Consider the following 23,749-nt stretch of genomic DNA (forward strand, 5'->3'; position numbering starts at 1 on the left):
AATGCCTCCCTTGCTTTACTACATTTGTGTGGTGCATTTGCACCACATTCATGCTGATGGCATTCATCTCTCTCCAGGGAGGGAGGACACATCCCTGGTTCTCACATTGCACGCCACTATGTGCTGCTGCTCAGCCCCAAAACCCCTGCACGTTGTAGCATGGAGCAAATGAGTCCCCATCTTGCAGCAAAGCATCAAACCCATCCTGGCCCAGCGATGCCGAGAGCAGCTCGCACAGCACAGGGCTCCGAGCAGCACACGCAGGCTCGGCTCCATCCGCCCATCCATCAGAGCAAACACTTGGACTCGTGACCGGGGAAGTCAAGAGGGTCTCAAGGAAGTTGGAGGTCAACAGGGGTTCAGAGAGTGCCTTTGTTCCCCAAGCAGGAACACGGGGAAGGCTTTAATCTCCTGATGGCTCACAATTACCTTAAAGCTCTCCCTAAGCACGGCTGTCCCAGTGACCAGCACATCAGGAGGCACCATGAAGCTGCAGGCACACACCACACGGGGCTAAACTCAGCTCTGCCACTTGGCATACCCTGATTGGCACCTCCACCAGCCACAAGTACTTTGTGCTCATGCCATTACTTGTGATACACCCAGATTCGGGCATGGGACAGCCTCGAGGGGGACAGTGCCAGAGAAATGCTCAGAGGATGGGATGGGATGGGATGGGATGGGATGGGATGGGATGGGATGGGATGGGATGGGATGGGATGGGATGGGATGGGATGGGATGGGATGGGATGGGATGGGATGGGATGGGATGGGATGGGATGGGATGGGATGGGATGGGATGGGATGGGATGGGATGGGATGGGATGGGATGCCACATCAGGCATACATTCTGCAAAAATCCCAGCAGTAGACAATGAAGCATCATTCCCAGCAAGACGGAGCAAACTCTACCTGTGATTATCTCAACACTGCTGCTGGCACACACAGAGACCTGGTCCAGCATTCCCATCTGCAGGACTCGGGATCCTCCCACAGGAGAGGGGCAAATTGGCTGCTTGGAAGCACCTCCCCACAAATGCATCCCACAACCCTGCCCTGATTATCACACCCAATCCCACAGCCCAGCACTTCCATGACCACCCCTTGTGCCCCCTTGCAGCCACCTCAGCATCCTGACCACCTCGCCTGCTCCTGCACTAAATTGCTGCCAGCATTTGCACAGCTCCCAATCAGGAGGATAGGGGCTGGGAAAGCAGGATCCCGGTGTGCAGCTGATTAGCATGGAAATGTATGCGGCTCACAAACAAACCGGGGCCCGTTTAATTAGAGCGGCGCCTTTGATTCACTGCCAGCCTCCTGCATGCACCAGCCCCGGATTATTTTTAGGCAGTTTTACAAAACAAATGTATTTAATTAAGAAAGAGACCCCTGAGCAACCAGAGAGAGATGAGTCCTGCATAGCAGTGAGCAAAGGGGCTGCCCTCTCCCCAGGGATGTGACAACTGGGCTTGCAGGGCCAGGCTAACTCTTGGGAGCTCACGGCACAGCCAAATACCCCCCGTGCCTCCTTCTGAAGAGGACTGAAGAGCCTTCACCATAACCTAAAAAATTGTCCTGGTATTCCACCCCCACTTCTCAGCATCCTTTTGTAGACCCCTGTGCAGACTCTGCTCCCCATCAGCCTCGCACTTGGTACCGCTGCATGCTGGGGAACCCAGGGGTGCCAAAGCCTCTGCCTGCCTTTCTGGCAGGGGTATCTTTCTGCCCAGGTCTAGGACCCTGTTTGTTCCTACTCCAAACAGATCAGAGGAGGTCCAGCCCCAGACACCTGCAGTACAGGGCCACATGGCACCCCTGCCCAGCAGTGTCCCTTGCTCAGTGGTCCCAGCATCACCCCCAGAGCACAGCCCTGCCTCCCCACGTCTCCTCATAAGCTGCTCCCCTGCCAGCTCTCAGTTTCTCCTCTACAAAGTCCTTCCCAAGCCAGCTCTCTGGAGGAGAGTAACAGGGAGCACCCCTTGCACTCCCAGCACAGCACCACCTCCCCACCTCACTATGGCAAAGTGACAAACGCACCTTTCCAATCCTTTTATGGGCCGCAGTTGCGGCACAGAATAATCGATACCGTTTTACCCTGGTTCTAAAATAGATCTATGGCTGCATGTCGCACTGGCAGTAATTTTTAACTAGCGGGGTAATTTCCCCATTACATTATTGCAGTGTGCAGTGCTGGGAAAGAGAAAGAGATGTATTAAAAAAACAACAGACATGAAGCACTTCCAGTTAATTTGAGGCTCCAGGAAGAACCTAAAAATACTCTAAGTAGTCAAACGGGGCTGGAACCCAGCCTGACACACGTCAGGATGTTCTGGTGGGCCATGCACACCCAAGAACCCTTCTCTCTAGCACCTCTCCCCCTGTTAAGGATAACCTGTAGGTGTGTTTGGGAATCAGGAAAATGAAATTTGGAAGACTTAGTAATCAAGATGTTTTCTGGTTGGCCAAAGTACAGGGCACAGAGGGAGACTGTGAGTTAGCTCGTGGCAGGAAAATGCATCCTAACACTCTTCTCCAGCATGAGGAGATCATAGAATCACAGAAAGGTTTGGGTGGAGGAAGCTTATAGCTCATCTACTTCTAACACCTCTGTTCCAACTCCCTGGTTTCATTATACCATGTTGCTCAAAGCCCCATCCAAGCTGGCTTGAACACTCCTGGGGATGAGGCATCCACAACTTCCATGAGTAACCTGTGTGAGCAGACAGACCCCAGACTCCTCCACACCAAGCAGGATCCTAATGCCCAGAGCACCCACTGCTGTGCAGACAGAGGTGGAAATCCAGCATCAGGGCCTTTCCAGCAGGATTAGCCCAACATGAACCGACCCATCCTGGTCAGCAGGGAGAGGATGGGCTGTTTGGACTATAGCATGGTGGAACAGCACAAGGAATGCACCAGGAATGCACAAGGAGCCTCCCATCTCTTCTTACAGACACTGGAATGGGCCGCTTTCCTCCCCCTCCTTGCACCCAGGGTAGCTGGGAGCAGGGAAAGGGGGAGAGGATGCAGTTTAATCAGAGCAGACCCCTCCAGAAACACTCTCCTTCCTGCCCACCGTGGCTGCCTTCCCACCCAGGGGAAAAGACATTTACCATAAATAAATAAATAAATAAACATATTAACCTTTCTCCTCATCCTGACGCTGATATAATTACCCAATACTAATAATTACTCACACTAATTTCTTGCTCAGGATTCCTGCCCTCACTTCTGCCTGCCTCGGGCTGGCTTCAGGCAGCAACTCAGTGGTGGTGCCTCCTCCCAGGAGCTGCAGGAGCCCCAAGGGGCAGCCAGCTCCTGGGGCTGTACTGAGGCACAGGAGCAGGAGTGAGGGTCGGCTTGAAGGGCTGCTGCCCTGTTAAGTACATGGGGAGGGCCAGAGGCATGAAATTATAAACTCCCTGCTTGGGTGAATCATCTCAAAGCAAGCCCAGGGGCTACTCTGCCAGAAACCCATGTGTACACCCTCCCCACTCAAACAATGAGCCCACCCCTATGCGGCCAGCATCCAGCATAACTTCACTCTAAGAGGGGTTTAGGAGCTGCACCCCCAGAAGCTGAGAACCCTGTCAAAGGAAGGATGAGGGAAAGGATGGGGGGCAACGCCCCAACCCCGGTGACTCTGGTGTAATGAGTGACTGCACACTGCACAACCCAGCTGGGCAAATGCAAAGTTCTCTCCCAAGAGACCCAGAGACGGTTCCTGGGGATGGCTTTGTCTTGGCTGGAGAAAGGAGCTGCCATCCCATACAAGGTTTTGGGGGAGGCAAGCACATCACCTTGCTAAGATACAGCTCCTTCCACGGCAGCACGCTTCTCCCCCAGGCAAGGTGCCCTTCAGGCTTGTCCAGGTAAGGAGGCACTTCCCCACTGCCATAACCACTGCTGATCAGCCAACCTCCAGGAGAAACATCTCCCAACACCCTTACAGCACGAGGCAGAGAGGAGGATCTCCCCAGAGCTGCCTTTTGGAAAGACAGGCAATGAGAGGAACGCGGGGCAGCAGCCATGACCTGGCACCCACCCAGAGCTGGCAGCGGGTCCAGAGGAGGACAGGGCTTTACAGCTCAGTCTGGGCCAGGGACACCAGGTGGAGAGGGAGGAAGCACAGCTGGAGAGGGAAGGCAGCTGCAGACATGCCAAAGCTGCTTTTGGATTTAACACATGCCAGAAGATGTCTGCGGGGTCTGGGAGGTGTTTGGGTGGGCCACTGGCTCCTCACAAGACCAAACCCACATTTTTGGGGGCCCATGGAGAAGGCCCCCAAGAGACCCGATCTCACAGGGGACACCCCTAAGCCCAGCACTAGGAAGAGGGAGCTCTGCACTGCCCCACAGCCAGTCTCCCTGCAGACACTCCCACCCCAGCCTTACATCTCCCCACCTCCAGGCTCTCCAGCCTCCATCCTGGCTCCCCAGCGGTCCCCCGCAGACCCCTCCTCCGGGCAGGAGAAGTGCTCAGTCAGGCTTTGTACTCTTATCTGTGCAGGGCTGTGATTAATTCGCAGCGGCTGGCAGCAGCTACAAGAGGAGGGCGCTTTTGCCCGCCTGCCACACTTCAAAGGCAGGGACTTATCTGCCTGAAACACACTCGGCAGCCTTTTCACGGGGACCCTTTCCAGTTCCACGGGGCTCGCACGGTACTGACAGGCAACGCGAAAGAAAGGCTTATTTATGGGAGTGCATTTCAAAGCCTTCCCTCTTCCCTCTCAACACACGCCGAGGGAAGCACAGAGTTCCCCAGCCCCAGTGATCTCCACTGGGGACAGAGATTAAACAGGCAGGGACAAGACATGGCTGTCCCTGGAGGAGGAGAGCGTGATGGAAAGAGGACCCTGCCCTACCTGTGCCCATGTCCTGGTCCCCTCCTGCCCTGCCATCTTACCAGTGAGCAGCTCTGTAGCACATTGCTGAGCTGGGAGGAGAAAGACGCTTTGTCACGGGTGGAGGGCAGAGTGCAGCCCCAGGAGTGAAACCTTCCCCTCCCAAGGCCATTGGGGCTCACAGCTCAGGCACCATGGAAACCCCAGGCTCCTACACCCAAATCAGCAGCTGCAAATGTCCCCTCCCTGAGAGCAGGGCTGTGTGAACACCCCCCGCATTCTGCTTTGATTTTGGCACCATCCACCCAAAAGGCATAGGATAGGCCAAATATAACCAGAAGAAGAGTGGGTCCTGGCAGAGCTGCCCCTGCAAGCCATGGGGCCACCTCCCAGAGGCAACAGAGGGCCTGTGCAGCCTGGCCACACCGGGGCAGAGGCAGCAGCTGCTGCATAGTGTCACACAACACCACGCTGACAAGCCTACAGCAGGAAAAGGCAGATCCCACATCCAGCCAGGGGGGCTCATGGGGAAAGGGATGGCCTTGGGGGGGTCAGCCTGCATAGCCCCTCTTAGCAGATGGCCTGGGTTCACCCCAAGGCAGTAAGAATGTGGGGACAGGGACACCAGCTGTCCCTTCACATGTCTTTCCCCAGGACAAGCAGCTGCCATGCACACGCCCCTCTCCAGTTTCCAAAGGAAGGGAAAGGGTTTAAATTAAATTTCTGGATCAGCTGCTCCAAGGAGATACACTCTCTTCTTCCCTTCACCCAGAAAGGTGCAGCAAAAGGCAGTGACAGGAGCAGCTGCAGGGCATGGCATCATCTGTGCCATGGACACAGCCTTGGGAGCCTTGGGTGCTGGAGAAGGGGACACTGGCATGCTGGGGGTCAAGAGCAGGGAGGTCAAAGCAGTGGCTCCTTCTCCCTCCCACTGTGTTTCAGGTTACCAAACTTTGGTGTCCAGGGTGGTGAGGATTTGCCTCTGGCTTTGCTCAGACAACCAGGAAATTTGCATTAGGAGTGCCTCAGCCACGTTTCACCAGGGCTAACCCTAGGGGTGCTCTGTGCCATGGGGCAGGAGCCAGACACCAGTGGAAGGGTAGGGACAGCCAGCAGCCAGGCCACGGGCAGGGCTGTGGGGATGCATCTTGCAGGGGCTTGTCCCAGGGCTGATGACAGGATGGGCCCCACAGAAACATCCCAGCTATGCGGGGCAGGCTGGCAGCCGACACCCCGGCTCTCCCAGCCGGCTGCCAGCCCTCCCTGCCATGCCGGCAGCTGCCTGCACAGGAATGCACCGGGAGCAGACACACGGCAGCTGCGGGCTGCTCGGATCCGCCAGAGCTGGGCTCTGTCCTCTCCACCTCCCCTGCAAGAGAAGGTTTCACTGATGCCTCACACAGGGCTGGGATGCTCCTGCCTCAGCACTAACCTGCCGAGGAGCGAGGTAAGCTGCCTGATTCCTTTCAGTGAAACCCATTCACTTGATAAAGATGAGTACAAACCAGGCTTTTGTCCTGGGCCCAACATCACGCTGAGTTGGAGAATATTAGGATTTTAATCATATTGGTACAATAAAGCAAAAAACAAGGAGATACTTAATCTAAATCCATGCTCAAATGCTCAGCAACGAATCCAGCGCCTCAGCGACACTGGCAGATGTGGCACAGGCTCACCCAGCTGGTTTGGAAGCTCGTGTTACTGCCAATGTGCCATCCTTAGGCAGGATCCTGAGTTCAGCCATGTGGGCAGAGGACAGACACACTCACTGCACCTCTCTGGGAGGTGGGGTGGGAAGTGAGTGAAGCACTGGGGTTTGTAGGAAAGAGAAGAGCAACCCAGGGCAGCAACCCTGCCGAGCAGGCCCCCAAAACACAGCAACACCTTCCCCAGAACTTCTCAACCACCTTTTCCTTTCATTTAAACTCATTTCCATCTTTTCCTCTTGTTCAGCCACCCACACAAGTGGCGCTCCACCATGCTAAGTGGGCTCAGCAGAGCCAGTTACACCAGCACCAGCCCACACGGCACAGCACAGGACTGACCAGCTCCATGCTCACCATCTGCAAACCTTCCCAAATTCTCTCCTGACCAGGTCTGCCAGCATTTCTCCATCAGCAGGATGGGAAGTACAGCCCAACACACTGTCCCAGCAATTTTGACAGAATTAAGACAATGTCAGAAAAATCCTTCCCATCTCTCTGTACCAAAACTGGAAAGAGGGAGCAAGTGCCAGGATAATGCACAGGGGAAGCACCTTTGGCAGAGTCAAACCCAGGTGGGGGAGGGACTGATGGATGGTGAAGTCACAAGGAAGTGGCAGGAGGAATTACAGGCTCCCACTGGGAGCCACACAATGTGTGATGGGTTAAGGCAGCTGGCCCACTTTCCTCCCAGATAAAGCCCTAGGTCCTATCCCTGCCAGCCCCCAGCCCCACAGCAGCTCCAGCAGTCTTGAGCCATTGATTTCTCAGCTTTGCCCTTCAAAACCCTCTTGGCTCAGAGCCCAGTTCATATTGTCTAGTCACTCAGGAGCAAAATATCTCTATTATTATTGCAATTATTCCCCAATCAGCATCGCTCAGGGCTGAGGCAGTCAGAGGCGGCCCCCAACAAGCAAATCAATGGGCAGGCACTGCCTGGGGCTTCCAGGGACCAGGCAGGAGGCACTGGCAGCTGTTGAGTGGCACAAGGGAAGGGGGATGGGGGACCCCAGGGACCCCTCCATGTGATGCTATGACCTGGCAAGGTGGCAGTCTTTGCTGACCCTCGGCCAAGCAACAGTGATGCAACTTGACCTCTGCACAGAGTGTGAGTGCAGCCTCCAGCCCTGCAGGATCTGGACACCACGCAAGGGCTCTGCCCCTGAGGCTAAAGAGAACTGACAGGAATTCCAGGGTGTCCCTGGGGGCAGCATGGCAGCTGCCAGGGCATCAGTTCCCTGGGGAGGGAGGGACAGAGCTATGCCTCCAGCAACACAGTGCCTGTGCCCATTCCAGCACAAATACCCTGTGAAACCCCAGCACACATCCCACCAAAGAAATGTCCCTTGCAAGGGAGAGGAGCAAGGGCAGGTAAGATAATCCTGCTTTTTCTCAAGCCTTGGGAAGAAAGGAGGGAGGTCTGGAGGTAGGAAAGCCCAGTAATAGATGAAGAAGGAATTTTAGCCTTGCAAAATGGAAGGTAAGGGCAGGAAGAGCACAAAGCAAAATGCAACAGGGATCTCATCTCTGCATCCCACTGTTCTTCTCATGTAAAATAAAGCCCTGGGTGACAGCAGGGAAGGGCAGAGCACATCACAGAAATACTGGATTATTTTTTCTCCTGTTCATTAATTACTGTAGGCATCCCAAGAGTCCCAGCAGGCCCGAGGCATGAAAGGCATGAATGAAGCCATGGCAATGTGTCACCCTCCCAGCTCCCACAGGACTGACTGCACGTGACCAGCCTGGGGTGAGTTAATACCTAAACCTTCCAGAGAAGGCCCTGGGGAGAAAGCTCTCACCTGAAGGACTCAATACTGAGTTTTTAAGACAAAATCCATCTCTTCCACTGCCAAGGCACCGGTTCCTCCAGAGATCACATGGCAACCAGCCCAAACCCTTGGCTTCTGGTCCCCCTTGACACACAGCCCATCACAGCAAGCAGAGCAGACCCAGAGCCACCAGCCCCAGCCTCTCCATAGCTTAGAATTTGCTAGTTATTCTGCAGATCCAAATTATTTACCTCGTAATAATGCTGCTCAGCTCAACAGGGCAGCACAAACCTTCCTTCCTGAGCTTCCCTCAGCTTCTGCCCAGATATGGAACCAGATCAAGATAACTCCAACATGAATGCCAAAGGCTTGTCCCACCATCCTCACCATCCTGCCCACTTGGGACATGGAGCAATGACCAGGCAAAGGCTTTGCCTGTGGCCAGGGCTCAAAGCTTTGCTCCTTGAGAACAGGAATGGGGACAGCCCCATTTCCAGGGAAAAAAGGCAGGGAGGAGGTAACAGACCTTCACCAGGGACATGTCAGGGAGGAAGTATCAGCTCCCAGGGCTGCAGCACAGCTGGAGATCAGCTGGATCCCTCCTCCAGCTCCAGGAAAATAGCTGTTTCCTTCCTGGTCCCTAAACAACACAGCAGCGAGAGAGGAGCTGCCTGAGGACTAGGCAGGGGCTTTGGCTTTGCAAACAGAGGGGCCAGTGGCAGGAAAAGCCCACAGAGTGGGGGCTGTAGAGGGGCATACCCCAAGGGGGGATCCTTTTCAGGTTACTCCCCCTGGTCAGCTCCCCTCCCACCCCAGCAGCCCCGCACACAGGCTCAGCACCAGTCAACCCCTGTTCCAGTGGGGCTGCCTGAGCAGGCACAGCGGCTCATGTCTGGATTTACCCATCCATCAGACTCCAATACCTCCTGCACCCCCATCTCAGCCCCCCACTCATTCAGCTCCAACCACATGAGTGCACCAGCCACTATTTCCATGGCAGGAGAGCCAAAAGCCATTTCCTGCAGCAAGTGGACTATAAAAGGAAAAAAATCCACTGCACATTCACCTCCACACAGGGAGAAGGACACCAATAGCACAGCAGGTTCAGCTTCACCCATTTAACATCAGCTTGGATCCCTTCCTACCCATCAGTCCTCTTTTTAGTGCGCCTCTGGGCTGTCCTGGTGTTTTATCTCCATGGACAAATCACACCAGACTGTCCGGGAGAAGCTGATAAGCAATAAACAATCAGGGTCTAAATATCTCAGGGCACAGTGACATTAAATATTAAGAGCCAGCACAGGCAGCATGACTGGGCATGCAGAGTCTCTTACAGATTCATGTACAAAATCATACATTACCTGATGGACTCCATGAGAATGAAACCCATCTCATCAGGAGAAGACAAAGTTACAGCCACACTTTTCCTTGAACTTTTCTGGTCAACAGCTCTGCTATCAACATGCCACGATCAAAATTCCAGATCCTGCCTTTCCTCATAAAACAGTCCCTGCTCCAAACACAAACACTTTCAAGATTAGAGAAGAAATCCTCCAACATTCCATGGTCAGTGATCCTGGTGATAACAGCCAGCTAAGCCTGGTTTCACACTGAGCACACCAGAGTGCCTGCAAATATTTTGCTTGAAATAGACTTAGACCCTCTTACACACTCCTGCTTGACCTCTTAATGCTAAATTCCCTGATCTTCCTTTCTGTTCACATTTTAAAATTTCATTCCCATACTCTAAACTTCTGTCCCTCCTACACTATTTCCAGTGCAGACAGCCACATCCCTAGCTACACCAGACCCTTCTATACATTTCCAAAAAGCCAAGGGAAAGCTATGGGGCCATGGCTCCCCACCATGCAGAATTCAGAGCAAACAAAACCATTTGTCTGCAGTGGCCTCCCTGCTCAAAACCAGGATGGAAATTAGACCTTCAGTCTGCATCAGAGCAATTTCGAAGGAAAGATTGAGAAGATTTAAATATAGAGATTGGTTTCCCTAAGGATGCTGCTCAAGATATTTAAGAGCTCAGGTTTTACACAGCGTGGATTTCCTTTGGAACCGATGCAGAACTCCCTGCCCTGCTTCTGCAGGCAGCAATCCCTTCTGCAGGCTCTCGGGGTCTTGGTCCTGTTGGCCAACACAGAGCCCATCACTGACCACAGGCTGGTGTGGCCACATTTTACCCAGGGGGGTAAAATGGGGTGCAGAGGGGCTGGAGCCCACCCTGAGCTTTCCAGGTGTGACGGCACTTGGCCACAAATCACTGTGATCTCAGCTCTTGCAGGTCCATGCAATGGGAAATTAAAAGCCTGGCTGTCTCCTTAACAAGCTCCTCCTGGGAACGCAGGGCTGCTCTCTGAAAGCTTGGCTTTTGCTGAGACCAGACCAAACCACATGCCACATTCAAAACTAAGTTCTCAGAAGATCTTCAAGGAACACCTACCGCCCTCTCCACCATTTCCAGTGCTTACAGAGGACGCCAAGTGGAGCTGCTACCCACCAGGACTTGCCAGCACCTTGGCCATGGAGCATTCCCACACAGGAATGCAGCTGACACTTGGCAGCCTGGAGAGAGCTGGGCTGGGGTCAAGAATAGCTGGACCTTACCAGCCTGATGCTGGAGGGAACAGAGATGGGACAGCCAGAAGCATAAACAGCTTTATCCTGAGATGCAACCCCTGGCAGACACCCATCACGTGCCTGAATATCTTTAAAGGGAGGCCAAGGGGTGGGAAATGATGTTAATTAAAGTTTTAATTACTGTAACCAAACGAGTAGTATAATTACTTTATTCTCACAGAGACTTCAAACTGATTAAGGACCACGTGCACAATCTTCGGGTTGATGCGGTTTTTAATTAAACGTGCCATCAAAGGTGGTGAGGGGCGGGCAGGACAATGGCTCAGCCCTTCCTGGACCTCCAGGGACCTCATGTGAGGAGGGAGCTCAGGCTGGCAGAGACACCGGGGTCAGCAGCAGCCAGTGGCAAAGGCAGCTGCTCTGGGAAGACTGAAGCTGTGGGGTGCACACCGGTGTCTTGCAGGAATAGCTCCTCTCCTATAGATCAGCCCTCAGCTTCACATTCCCCCAAAACATCTACCTTTACAAACATTTCCAAAACAGCCCCACATGGGCACTGAAAATATTAATAAACTGGTGCTGCCAACTGGAGGGAATGATTAAAAAACAATTTTGCAAAGGTATCCTTTTCAAATAATAATAATACTAAAAGACAAAGCAGTAGAAATTAAATTCCCAGTCCCCTACCTCAAATAAATAGTATCAGAATTTGAAATGAGACATAATTACCCCGGCAAGGTTAAAGCCGCTAATGCACACGGAATACAGAATCACCATCCATCATAATCATATCTCATATCACAGCCATTATTTATAATTAGGAGGCACAGTTTAAAAAACACATAAAGACGCCCATGCAATGCAGTAATTCTTCTGTTATTGCTCCTGGAGGGCCAATCCTGCTCCGATTTGTGGAGTCCAGGATCAAGCAAAAGTAATTCCCTAAAAGTCATTTCCAAAAATCTCCTCTCATGAAAGGGGAACCCACCTCAGCCCTCCTCCAAGCCGTGCTGGCAGCAGCAGGGCACATCCAGGCTGCACTGGGTTCCTCCCAGCCATTTCAAACCCAAGTGAGCTCACAAAGCATCCAGACATGAATTTACAATTTTTTCCCCCAAATGTCAGTGCAGGAAGAGTGGAGCTGAGCAGACAGCAGAGCCACAGCCTGGCTCAGCAAGGCAGGGACAGGCGTGCCTGGTGGGCTTTGCCTGGGCTTTCTCCTCAGCTGGGTGGTTGGCTTTTTTTACCTATTTTCAAAACCACAGAACGAGTTATAGCAAGAGCTGAGAAAACCAAAAGCTAACCCCAGAGCTGCTGAAAGCTGCCCTCCTTTGAAGCGTGGGCTTTGCAGTCTGCCCCCGTGCCCCGGTGAAATATTAACAAGCTTCCGGTGGAGCAGGAGGAAATTACGTTTAATATATTCTGGGGAAGTCCACAGACAGCAGTGTCTGAGCAGCAGAGCCTGACTCTGGAGGGACCTGCCTCCAAATCCCCTCTCCTGCCAGCAAGGAGGAGCAGCCAGCCTGCAGCCCTGCAGGGACGTGCAGCAGCTCCTTCGCACACACAGGCACTGAGCAAAGCCTTACAAAAAAGCCTTTTGCTGAAAAAAGCACAAACCCACGGCCATGGTGGGGTACACAGCTGGTTCTGAGCCCCAGGAGTCTGGGAGAATTGGATTTACACCCTTTGATGACAAATTAGAAAGCAACAGTGCTTGGAGATGGTGTCCTGGGGACATAGAGCCGTGATGGCAGAGGTGACAGCAAAACCCAGGTATAAGGCTACAGGAATGAAAGATGCATGAACATATGTGTGTGAATCTAAGGTATTGTGGATGGAAAAGCAAGCTGGGATAAGGACAAGGAAGAGCTGAGGCACAAGTCTCAGGCTCAAGCAGCCCCAAGAAGGATCTCAATCCTCAGCAAGCCAAAGCCAGCTCGCCCCACCAGTCTCATGACTCTTACTCACAGCAGAGCTGCACTTTCTCAGAAGTTTCATTAAGCTGTAAAATAAGAAAAAAAATAAAAAGGAAGGGGAAAAACAGCCAGCTTGCAGATGCACATACAAACACACATCCCCCCAGAACCCAGGAAACACTTTTCAAATTAAAGTCATCATAAAGAGAGAAAAACCTCAGCAAAGTTTTCAGCCCAGGTCCCAGTACTGGAGGTGTTGTGCTCCTGCAGCACAAGAAGATAACAGGCAGGATTTGGAAGGAGAGCAACACCAGAAAGAGGGGCTTTGTGCAAGAAGCACTGCCCCACTGCCACCATGAAATGGGGGGAAAAAGCCTTTTTGGGGTTCAGACACTGTGCCCACCTGGTCATCAGCTCTCTGGAGCAGGTTGTCTTCTTGCATGGTGAGCACCAGCCTAAGCACCTCATTGTGAGTGAGGATTGACCTCCAGGGCTGCGCACAGGGGGATGTAGGGCACCTCCTGGGCCTGCCCTGAGCATTTTCCAGCTCCTCCTCTCTTTCAGACAGTCAGTATACCACCCAGCATGCCAAGGACCTGCAGGCTTGCAGGAATCAGTAACTTTGGGGAAGACCACTTTGGGAATGCCAGAGAGGGGATACTCCCCACAAGACTATGGAGGAGGAATACTGCAAAGTCAAACGGGAATGGGTCATCCCCCTGCAGCCAGTGCTTCCTCAAGCCCTGAAATGGTCACCAGCAAATCATCAGGCTCTGTCTGACATCCTTCAGCCATTTCAGCCCCGACAGCACACACCAGAAGGACTTTTAACATCAGTGGAGGCTGAGTTTACCACAAGCAAAAGAAGCAGAGAGGAGGAGGTGCTTTGCAGGCTTGGGCAGAGAATCACTATTTGCCCATCCAAGTGCTGAAAACTAATCCCCCTTTCCCCCTTTTTATCCCATTGAAAACTTGACAGAACCTCCTAGCGCTTTGCAGTTGAAATTGGCAGGTCTTAAATTAATTGACTGCAATTTTACACAACAACATGTTTAGCTGTGAGCTGGCCCGCAGCCCGCTTGGCTCGCCACTGCTCCCCAGACACTTTTCAAGCAACCTCCAAAACTTCATAACACATCGAAGGCAAGGCGAGCAGGCTGCCAACGTGACCCTCTCCCTGCCAAAAGCCAGCCCTGCCTCCCCTCGCCCCCACCCCGACCCTGCTCCAGCTCCTCCGCTGTTTTCCCCCACTCTCGTTAATGGCTCGTTAAATTATTCTTGTCATCTCCGAGGATTTTTGCTCCTCCAAATGCTGAGGAGCACGGGGCGGGCTGGGTTACAGGCCCGCTGCTTTACCATGGAAACAGCAGCCATGGGACCAATGCACGCAACAGGAGTGAGAAAAGTCAGGGTGGTTTTTTTATTTCAATCCACCCTGACGCATTCCTGTTCTCCTTCTGCTTAATACCCCAAAGGACAAAACCCATGATGCAGTGGCAGGTTTGTGATGTCCCCATCCAGGACTGAGTACTTGGGGTAATGCAAAAATACACAACCCCAGCGCCCAGGAACAAGAAGACACCTGCAACCCACCTCCCACCCACCCAAAAAACCACCATGCTCCTCTTAGGAGAGGTTCTGGCAGGGGGGATCATGCCTCATGTGCATCCTGTCTGCAGCCAAGCCCCCAGAATTCGGGGCTGGTCCCGGCTCGAGGTCTCTAAGCCTTTCTGCCGGCTCTCGCCAGATGCTGCTGCCGCCTCAGCCAAGCACCCCAGGGACGAATCAGCCCCAGTGTAATCCCATCCCCAGTGCCGGGAGCCTTTCCAGGGCATGTCCACGGCATGAAAGGCGCGCTCTGGCCGCACTGCTGGGCCCAGAGCTGGAGGAGGAGAGGGGAGGATTGCTCCGGCTCTGCCGAGGACTTGGGTCGAGCAGCTGATGCTCTGCGAAAGCCAAACTGGGGGTGGGTTGTTTGTGTGATTTCATTGCTTGAACAAACAGAAACATCCTGTATGTGATTAAGAGCCTTTATGAAAAACACACCAGCACTGAGCCCCACAGCTGGGACCAAAGGTATGGCTGTGGCTGGAAGGCAGCACGCAGCAGGGTTCGGCTTCTCCGGGGCAAGCAGAGCTCCCTGGCAGGTTCACACAGCCACAGCACCCCAGGGATGTTTCGGAGCACGCACAGAAACAGACACCCCCAACAGGAAATCACCTCCCCCATAAAATGTCCGTTTTGCCATGCCAACTCCCCAAGCTCTAGGGAGCAAGAGGCACAGCAGGGTTACTGACAGCCCACAAGCCACAGGAGCTCCGGGAGAGGCAGCCAAGGCTCTAACATCACTCTGAAGCTTTCATTCTTTCCTTTATCACCTTCTGCCCCAGGATATCAAAGTACTCCACAAGTCTCAGGATTGCTCCTCCTTTTGGCTGCAGGCATCACCACCCACAGCTGGCACAGAGAAGAACTGGGAAATGTAGGCAAGGAGAAGGGAACTGACCACAATCCTCCACCACCTCCCTTTCCCCCGCCCCAAAAAAGGGAGAACTCCAGCTCCTGCCAAAAACCAGGACTTGCCTGGACTTGTGCAGCCATCACCTCACAGCCCCTGCCCTCCACTCCAACAGAGCTGCCTCGAGGGAGCCACGCCAGGAAAACACATGCTTTTGTTTAAGGAGCACAGGCTGAGCAGGAAAAAAAGCACTTAAACGTTACACACTCACACACCAAAAAAAAAAAAAAAAAAAAAAGGAAAAAAAAAAAAGAAATTGAAGTTTTGTAGTTGTTCCTCTTTGGCAATGTTCAAAATAGAATAGGGTAAGGGAGGTAATTGTTTTGCTGGGAGGCTTTAAAAAAAAAGTGTATTTTATCCAAACCATTCTTGAAACATTCTTGACATTTATCACCAGAAACTTTTCCTCCAATTAATTGCCTCTATACAACTATCATTTTACTGATGAAAAACAACACCAGAAACTCGCAAGCTATTTAAAAAACGTTCACTCTCTGTTTCTCCCTAGTCTCGAGCATAAACAGAATTTGGAAGGTTAGAGGGGTCAAAAACAACAGTTTTAACTCAAGAGCCTTGACCAGTGTGAGCTGCCACCCATGGCAGGAACACTGAGGGCAAGACTTGGAGGTCAGTAGATACTGCAAAAATACCTCTGGTCCTCAGGTATGAGGTCTCACCTCTGGCTCAACTCAGAAACGCACAGTGGGCCAAGTCTCAGCTGAAAAATCCTGTACTTGGAGATCTGGGCTGGGTTTCTAACCAAGGCTTTCACAGCACAGTGGTGAGGATGCTCACAAGTGTGACAGTACGTGAAAGGGGAAACCAAAGCCAAGCAGAGGTAAGTGGGATTCTTCCATCCCCAGAGGGAAGCATCAACAGCCACCTGGGCAGTACCAGAGCTGTTTGGATGCTCTTTATCACCTTCATTTCCAAAACACAGCCCCATCTCCTTTCAATATACATGAGGTCGGGAAGGGTGAGGCTGCAGAAGGGAAGGCAAGTCAAGATGCTGGACTCCATGAAGGGTGGGACACAGATGGGCACCATCTCTGGGAAAAGTGGCTAAAGAGCAGGAGGACATGCTCAAGGCATGCCAAGCATCACATCCAGCAGAGACCACAGGCGGTGGGTGCCAACCCAGGCTGTGCCAGCCCTGCCACAGCCTCCAGCCAGAAATACTGATGCTGCCATACAGCCGAATTACCACAATTTGAGGAGCACACCTGCAGATGGGCAGCAGCATCACATCACCACATGGCACGAAAGGTGAATCATGCTTTGAAATCGAGCAAGCACATTTACTCCTCTGCATTCCCTGCTCCTCCATCTCCATGCCAAAGGCAGCATTTTTTTGCCCTCTTTTAAAATAAGAAGCCACTGGAGGAAGAAGCCAAAGCTCACACATACTGCATCGAGGCTGACTCATTCCCCTGGGAGAGCCCAGGAATCTCATTCCCAGGTTACCTGCTCCAGCCACAGCTCACACTTTCCCACCTTCAGAGTTGAGGAGGAAAGGAGAGGCAGGAAGGAAACCCCCAGCTGAGACAGAGAGTGTTTATCTCACCTACTGGAAACACATATTTAATTTTGAGCGTTGAGCATAGAAACAAGATCCCTTGAGGTTCATAAACATACCAGAAAGAGAAGGAGAGCAACACAGAGTAATCCTGGAGAAATAAAGGGAGAATTGAGTTTGGGAAGTTCCCATCCCTCACACAGGGTGGGGATCAGCTGGCAGGAGCCACACATGCAAGGTGCAGTTTTCAGGCATTTGGGTCTTTTTAAAGGACTTTGCTTAGTTCTCAAATAAACCATCACAAGCATCACCCTCCCCCAGGAAACCAGGACTGGTGGCAGTAAGCCAAACATGATCCTGTGCTTCCATCCAAGGGGGCAGAGGCTGCTCCCCTCCCTCTGCCAAGGAAGCTGCCAGTACTACATGTCTCCAAGGTCCTGCATCCCAACATCCTCACCAGGGATGCTGAGCAGTGAAATCTGTGTGGCTGTCACCAAGACACCCACTTTCCTTAACTAATTACAGATGCAGTCACCCTGGCCAAGACACAGACCTATTTCTGGAAACTTTCAAAGAAAAATAAATACATATGTAGAAAGAGAGAGACACACATGCGTGCACACATCAAACTGCATCATATTTTCCTCCATTAATTTTTTCAGTTGCATTCTGCTCAACAACTACCAATTAATTTTTGACCACTGTTAACAGAATGCAAAAAGTCAGGGAACCAGAGAACAGCAGGCACTGACCCAGCCTCCCAGATCAGCAGGGCTGCAAACTGCCCTACAGACCTCAAGCTTGCCCACAAGCACCTCTGCTGAGCCCAAAATCCATGTTCAGAAGGATCTGGCTGTCTTTCAGTAAAAATGTAGGTTTAAGTCCTGCTTGGGAGGAGCATCAGCAGTGACTGAGTTTGGTGGAGCTCAGGTTTGGATTGGTGTTGCTGCTGGGAGGGCTGGGAGGATGCAAGAGGGACAGGGCAGACTGCAGGTGGGAAAAGCCCTGCTGGATACATATGGATACCATGTCCTTCAAGGTGGGAAACATGACATGGGGCTCTCCAAGGAAGTGACATTGGTGTGTCTCCAGCTTCCTCCTCCCGGAGCTCCACTGAAGAGCACCACACCAAAATCTCACGAACATTTAACAACTTCACCTGTCACTAGTCCAGCTCCCACTCCCACAGCTCCAGAGGTCCATCATATCCAGCAAGGACTACAAGTTGTCCCTAGAAAGGCAAGGAAACCCCTACCTTGGGAGCTGCCTGCCCATGGAGCAGCATTGCCAGCATTAAGCCTCCAGCTACAGCAGCACAGGTTTGCTCTGTGGATGCCAGCACATAATTAAGATCTACAGGGCTCTGTCAATCAAGGGGAGGAAGAAACAGCAGGGAACCCTCTCCTGGGACACAGCAGAAGCCCACATGTTGCTGGTGCCAGGATGCCCAAGGGATGCTGGTGGGATGGCACAAATCCAATCTACCCCTATAGCAAGCAGCCGGTCTCTCCACCCTCCAAACTGCCTCTTCTCACCTGCTTTTATGAACTGTAAGCCCCCCTAAAGCCAAGCCTGTGCTCTTCCAGTGCAGCATAATTCCTAATTCTTGCTCCAAAGGGAACAGCCTCTTTGCATGCATGGGATACTGCAACCCAGGACGGCCCTGGAGGGAAGAGCCAGCCCTGCATGCACGGGAGATGGGATGCTACAGGGTTTGAGGCTTCGATACGGATCCAGCCCACTAAGGGGGGGGAGGGATTGGGCAAAAAACCTTTCCAGGGCTCCAGACACAGGGAGGAAAAGTCCAAGGAAAGCAGAGGCTGCAGAGGACAAGTCCCCTCCTGCTCCAAAACATTCTCATCAACCCTTCCCTTCGGGCCAAACCACGGAGCTTAGACCCACCGGCTCCCAGCCCACACTGCAGCAGCATCAGGGAGCAGCATGGGAAAGCTGCACCACACCAGCACACACAGCCTGGAGAGCAGCGGGACAACCCCCCTCTTTTACCCTGGAGCACCAGCCTTTCCCAGTCTATTCCCAAAGAAGGAGTGCCCAGCAGGGTGGAGCAGCATCCCCACTACTCCAGAGCCACGCACAGCCACGCTAGTGCACAAATTGCTTCATTAAATGTCATCGCATTAAGCCAGTTTCATGAATTTAACATTGTCCCCGGACTATTGTTTGCCTGAAAATTAAATTATGGCAACATTTATTGTTTCAACGAGTCTGTCTGTCAGGGAGAGGGCTGAAGGAGGAGATGCAGGCATAGGCAGGGGATTCAACTTCAGCAGTCGAGCTCCTGTGGACATGTGGCTTCAGTGAAGATGGACAACACATCCACAGCTTCCTTCATGGGGGTGGGAGAAGGGAAGAATCAAGCCCACGTGTTGTTTCAACAAAAGCCAACCGTGCCAGATGTGGAGACATGAGCCAAGCTGCCTGGAAAGGGAAACTATCTCTGTTTTGGTGCAAATAAACGCTCTGATCAGCCCCAGCACCCACCGGCCAGCACAGAAAAGCATCATTCCATATCTCTCAAGGCACTGTGGACCCTGGCTACCTCCACACAAGGAGCTCAGGTTGGCAGTCTAGGGCTTTTTGATCTTTCCAGATTACAAAGCTTTGCCGCATACAGGAACACTCTGAGAAATTTCTCATTTATTCTTCCTTTTCCCTAGAGCAGCTCCTCTCTGCAGTATCAGAAACAAAGGTGACAACCTTTCGCTTTGTAAAGAAAACTACCAAATGAAGCGGACTATAAATAGCGCCCAAAACTGACCTGCATCCCCAGCCAAGGGGAATGAAATGAAGACAAGTGAACGAACAGCTTCAAGGTCAGAGAGACTTTTTTATTTCCCCTTCATTCAAGGACTGGTAATTTTTATCCATGCAGGAGAGAAATCCAAAATACATCATTAGGGTTGTAGCTAATAAAAACCACACTAGCTTTTTTCAGCCCAGCGTTGTTTCCTTTGCCCATACAGGGATTACGGTGGGAGGGAGCTGCTTCCCCCAGCACCTGCTCTACCAGCAGAACCCCTCCTTGCATCCCAGGCCTGAGCACCCTGGTCATGCCCAGATCTGCCCCAGCACAAAGCCACCAAATGATGCTGCCCTCAAGAGCACAAAGCATGGACAAATTAAAGCACTATCACATTATCCTGCCTTTCTCTGCCAGACTGTAGGGATGCTCCCCACTACTTCAGCCCATTCTCCATCTGCAGAGAGCCGGCTTGTCACACAGCACTGCCTCTCTTCCTTCTCTCCAGCTGCTAAATGGCATTAAAAGAACTAAGCATCCATTAAATAAAACTTTCCCACTTGCTTCCCATGTAGACAATTGATCTCACTGCCACGGGGAGGTTTCGTGCTGGCTGCTGGTCCATGGGTACACAAAGAGCAGGGAAGTGCCAGGATCAGCTCTGGTAGCACAGGTCATCCAGGGAAAGAAGCAGAGAGAAACAGGGACGTTGTTCCAGGGGCCTGCACCCTCTCCACTACCCAATACCCACCCCAGCTCCCCTATTCCTATTTCACCCCACAATGCCAACCCCATGGGGCACCTTTCTGCTGCCTTCCCCACCAGCACCAGCCTGCCATTAGCATCCTTTCTGCTGTCCCACTTCAGGAAAGCCTGTAATTAATTAACCAGGGCAGGGGACAAGAGACCAAACAGCAGCTCTTCCAAGCAGCCTGCGACTGACACCATCCCCACCTGGACTTGGAGACAAATGACCACCCATGTATCAAAGTCTCAGAGATGGATTACAGGATCCAGCAGCCACTAAGGGGCAGCTGGATCTTACATCCTGCATCCCCAGGTGCCATACCACACCTCCACCTTGCTCTTGATCTATGATGGATTTTCCTCCCAGCCCAGAAGGGAAAAGCAGGGAGGTCAGCTCATGGGGATGTCTGACCTTCCCCGCAGTCATGTCTCTACCTGAGGCAGGGCTGGAACACGCTAAGCACACATCCTCCCTCCTCCAGCAGGCCAGGGGCTGAGGGCAAATTCCTGAGGCACCATTAAATCTGGGTTAATGGGCCTGCACAAAGGCGAAGCAGGACACCAGCACTGCCCCTTCACACTAGGCACACCGACAGTCCCTGCCTCCCAAACTGCTGCCTTCCTGATGAGCCAGGCCATCCTCCCTTGCTGCCTCTGGTGGGAAGTAGGGGCCATTCTCCCACCTGAAAAGCCAAAATTAGTCAGTGTTTGTGAAAGTTAGCCAGTGAATAGGCACAATGGCTCCAACAGAAGGGATCCAACAGAGCTGGGCCCTCCCAGCTCATTTCCATTTTAATGGGGTGGCTTTTCCCCCTGCCCTGTCCATTTGGGGCCACCACAGAGGTCCCCAGCAGGAGGCACAATCCAAAGCAAGAGTCGTGCTCCCGCTCTTCCCAGCAGAATAGAGGGCACAGACAGGGGCCACAGCCCTGCATTCAGCACTAGAGAGGCGCAGAAGAAAATGCTCAGCAGCTTCACGCTTCAGCAACCAAACCAATCAGCTAGGAGGGAAAACCCACTGCTCACTGCTGGCACTGCATGCTCCCAGCCAGCCAACACACCCCTTTTCCTAATAACAGCCCCCAATGAATGTGACCCAAACATTTATGGGGGCTCAGTATCCCCATCAACGACCCCAAAGATCGCTCATGTGCCTTGTTCTCCCAGCACTGCAAAGCCCTGGCCACCAATGCCTTACACAGCCCTGCAACAACAGGGACAGGAGCAGCGAGGCACACGGTCACAAACCCCTGCAGGCTCTTGCTTTTTCCTTTCCCAGCCTTATTTCCACAATACTTCCAGGATGGCAGCCCTGCCAGGGCACAGGATGGTCTGCAGGGACCAGCTTGAAGGTGATGCTGCCGTGTTTGGCTGGCACCTGCCAGCTCCCGAACATACCCTGCAGGGCAGCACCGACTTGTCCCGAGGGGCTGCCAAGCGGCGTTTTGCCCCCAAACCCCTCCACAGAGCGATCACAGGAGCCAGGTTTGCACCCGGTACCCTTTGGAAGTCACAGGGTCTTTGGGATCCACCTCCATCCCCGAGCCTCCTCCGGCTTTCACAAAGCTCTGCTGCCCAAAAGTCACCTTGCCTGACACAGGTAAAGTCCAGCAGCCACGCTGCGGTTCAGGGGTGGCTCCGGAGCAGCCGGAGAGGGCTGATGGATGGGGGTGAGGCACAGGGGCTGATGGATGGGGGTGAGGCACACGGGCTGATGGATGGGGGTGAGGCACACGGCTGCCTGCGGGCGCCCGGCGCCAGGGAAGGCGAGACGTGCACCGTCAGCGCTTTCGGAGCGAAGGTTGGAGCAGGGCTGGCTGCTGCTGCTGGGTTGGAGCAGGGCTGGCTGCTGCTGCTGCTGCCTCCCGGCTGGCCCGGCGCCAGCCTCCCCGGCCTCGCTCACCTGCCGGCTTTGCGCTGAGAGCCCAGCAGATGGGGGGAAAGAAGCTTGTGTGCCAAAAAGCCTGGGGGCACGGAGGGTGGGGGGAGCAGGCTTGGAGGGCAGTGAGTCCCCTGACACCTCCTCTCCTTTCCCAAGGCTGTTATGAGGATGCTGGAGCATCCCTTGGAGCACCAGGAGCCTGGAAATGTTCATCCCCATCCATCTTGCACGAGGCAGGAGCAGGAACCCCAGTGGCATTCCCCTCCAGGAGTCACCCCAGGACGAAGCTGGCAGCTGCCTGGAGCCACGGCCTCGCCGCCCCAGCAGATCCCAGAGGCCAGCGGTTCACGATGAATTTCTAATTGTTTCCTCCAACAATGAGACATCCTGTTCAGAGCCGGGCGGCACAACAAAGCCCAACGCCGGCGAGCGGGGCCCCTTCCTGCTGAGCAGCAATAGGGCGATGCCGAGCGCTCCCTGCCACGAGCGAGGGGACGCGGAAGGCTCCGCCGCCCCCTCCCCACCACCCCATCCACTTAACACGCCTGCTCTCCAGCCTCCACCTTGATTAAAACAGCTTAACGACTCCAGCGAGAGCTCTCGAGGGGGTGGGGAGCCGCCAAGAGGTATTTGATGGATTCACTTTGGCAACCGTCGGCTACCTTGTCATGCCAATAAAATTATTGCCATTGATTGGGGAGAGGCGTGGGCGCACGCTGCGAGGAGTGCATCTCCCTCACGGGGCCGAGCACCGGCACCCACGGGGGCTGCGAGCTGTGGGGAGGGGGCTCTGGGTGTCCAGAGGATGGGATGGGAGCAGGAGAGGGCATAGGGAAGAGGCAGGAGGAACAAAAGGCCCTTGTGCTGGGCAGCCAGCTGGGAAGAGGCAGCAGCACGGGCAGGAGAGCATTTCCAGGGGCTGCGCAGGGGTCGATGCCCGGGGAGCCCTCAAGGGTCACCGGCTGACACTGCCTGGTCCAGAGCAGGGTTCATGCCCCAAATCTGTCCTGTGTCCCCCCACTCACACCCCGAAAGAAAAGCCAGCCAAGGCACAGGCAGTAAGTAGGGTAGGCAGCAGCAGGGTCACGAGGCAGGCCAAGCCTTCCCGGCACACGCCAGGAGCCGGATTTCACGGGCCAGACACAAAGGGCCCCTTTTCAGCAGAGCTGCTTACCCGAGCACCAAGCAGAGGGTGATGTGAAAGGATCTGTGGGGACACGAACAGGGACCGGGAGGGTGGGAGGGGAGCCTGATGGCTGCTTCTCAGCTCACGTGGACCATGATCAGGTCATGCATCATACCCAGGAGGCCAGCACATGCTTTTGTGATAGAAGGGAGCCAGCAGGCAAGAGGGAAATCCCAAAAAGGCCCTGGTCAGCAACTCCCTCTCCCCACAGCACCTATTTTCTGTCCAGACACACCGAGGGTTGTGGACACACTGAGGCATCCTTAATCCAAAGATTTCAGAGAAATCAAGGGGGGTGCCTCCACAGGCTGCC

The 23,749-nt window shown here is 53.4% G+C and overlaps 1 protein-coding gene across 1 annotated transcript in view; it reads right to left on the bottom strand.

Moving 5' to 3' along the window:
* PLXNA1 (plexin A1) overlaps positions 1-23,749 on the bottom strand; it is a 113,057-nt gene that overhangs the window by 63,696 nt on the left and 25,612 nt on the right. The gene's annotated exons all lie outside the window — the stretch shown is intronic.

The sequence above is a fragment of the Taeniopygia guttata genome, chromosome 12 (assembly GCF_048771995.1).
Source record: "Taeniopygia guttata chromosome 12, bTaeGut7.mat, whole genome shotgun sequence".
NCBI classification, from domain to species: Eukaryota; Metazoa; Chordata; class Aves; order Passeriformes; family Estrildidae; genus Taeniopygia; species Taeniopygia guttata.